General features: G+C 45.5%; 1 non-coding gene across 1 annotated transcript; it reads right to left on the bottom strand.

The window, feature by feature from the left end:
- Window positions 1-225: 225 nt before the first annotated feature.
- Window positions 226-363, bottom strand: LOC114807193. Its single transcript, XR_003755246.1, has one exon. It is a non-coding gene; the product is annotated as a small nucleolar RNA SNORA7 (small nucleolar RNA).
- Window positions 364-1874: the final 1511 nt, after the last annotated feature.

Below are 1874 nucleotides of genomic sequence, written 5' to 3'. Positions count from 1 at the left end.
CCTTGTCTTATGCTGTTGAGTTGTCTCCGACCCATAGCGGCGCCATAGACACATATCTCCCACATCGCCCCACCCGCACCTGCAATCATTCTGGTAGTTTATCCTTAGAGTTTTCTTGGTCAAAATACAGAAGTGGTTGACCATTGCCTCCTTCCATGCAGTAAAATTGAGTCTCCACTCTCGACTCTCTCCCATGCCACTGCTGCCCAGCACGGGTGAGTTTTGACTTATAGCAGATTGCCTTCTACTTGCTAGCCACTGGCCAAGCTAGGAATGGAATGGATATGCTTCTGCTTGACTCTTCCTCCCATAGTCAAGTCTGGTAGAGTACTGGAAACTCTCCAGATATGACCCTGATAGGGAAAGGATGTACATGTATAAGACATTTAGATATTTAGATATTCATAATGATGGTAGTTGTTAAGCATCTCCTATGTGCCAGGCAATGTACTAAGTGCTGGGGTGGTTACAAGCAAATCAGGTTGGACACAGTCCCTGTCCCATGTGGGGCTCATAGTCTCAATCCCCATTTTCCAGATGAGGTAACTGAGGTCCATAGAAGTAAAGTGACTTGCACAAGGTCACCCAGCAGACAAGTGGCAGAGACAGGATTAGAACCTATGACCTTCTGACTTTCAAGCCTGTGCTCTATCCACTATGCCATGCTGCTTCTCCTAAGAAGGTTGGGAGGATACAGGACTTTGACATTTTTGGAAGACGTGCTACAGTAAACTCCAAATTACCAATGGATTCAATGGTAATTGTTGAGCGCTTACTGTGCAGAGCACTGTACTAGGTGCTATACTAATGGAAAGGTCTTGTTCTGGCAAAGGCTGGAGGAGGATTGAGCTACTGGATGGGTGAGCTGGGATGACAAGGTCTCTTCTTCTCCCCTCAGGAGATGTGGCACAGCCTGGAGGTTATGAAGACAAACCTTCTATCATAAACACAAAGCCACACTGTAACAAAACAGATGGAAAAAGAAAGTTTACTAGACTTACCTTGCCTCGGAATCTCCACAAATTGACCTTTCAAAGTAGATCTACCACCTGAGACCCCCAGTAAAGCCAATCCTGGAGGTGGGGTGGGGGGCAGTGCTGTAGGTTTTATAGAGACAAGTCAATTTGCTGTTTGGAAGGATGACTGAAGTTAAAACTCATTTCAAGCCACCAGATGACAATTTAACCCCTCACTGTCCAAATTGGCCAAACAGATTTTCCTCCAAGCCCCCAAAATCCATGTTTAACATCAAGGCCAGCTTCCCTCAGTCCTCTGAGACCCAAGCCTCCTGACACCAAGCACGTAGGGGAAGTAGGAGAAAGCAGAATTTGAATTTCCACTCTGAAACAATGACGTTAGAATCACAGACTTCCTTACTGATCTCCCACTACGACCCAGCCCACACGCTTTGCTCCCCTAACTCCAGTTTGTGCAACTCACTCTCATAAACTTGCCCTTGACACCCTTCCTCCTGCTTGGAAATCCCTCCCACTTCACATCTGGCAAACCATTGCTCTCTCCATTTTCAAAGCCCTGCTAAAAAAAAAAGTCACATCTCCTCCCGGAGGCCTTCCTTAATTAATCTCTCATCTCCCCCACTCATTTCTCCCCTATTGCATCATCCTTGCACTTGAGTCTGTACCTCGTCAGCACTTAGGTACCCCAAGCAGGTCACAACTACTCCACGGCTCAGTTTCCTCAACTATAAAATGCAGATTGAAAACTTGATCTCCTTTACGCTTAGACTATGAGCTCCATGTGGGACAGGGACTGTATCTGACCTAATTATCCTGTAACTACCCCAGCACTTAGCCTATAGTAGCCTGTAGTATATATATATATATATGAATATAGATATATCTATATCTATATTC

The sequence above is a fragment of the Ornithorhynchus anatinus genome, chromosome X1 (assembly GCF_004115215.2).
Source record: "Ornithorhynchus anatinus isolate Pmale09 chromosome X1, mOrnAna1.pri.v4, whole genome shotgun sequence".
Classification (NCBI taxonomy): Eukaryota; Metazoa; Chordata; class Mammalia; order Monotremata; family Ornithorhynchidae; genus Ornithorhynchus; species Ornithorhynchus anatinus.
This window is presented reverse-complemented; position numbering and strand designations above follow the sequence as displayed.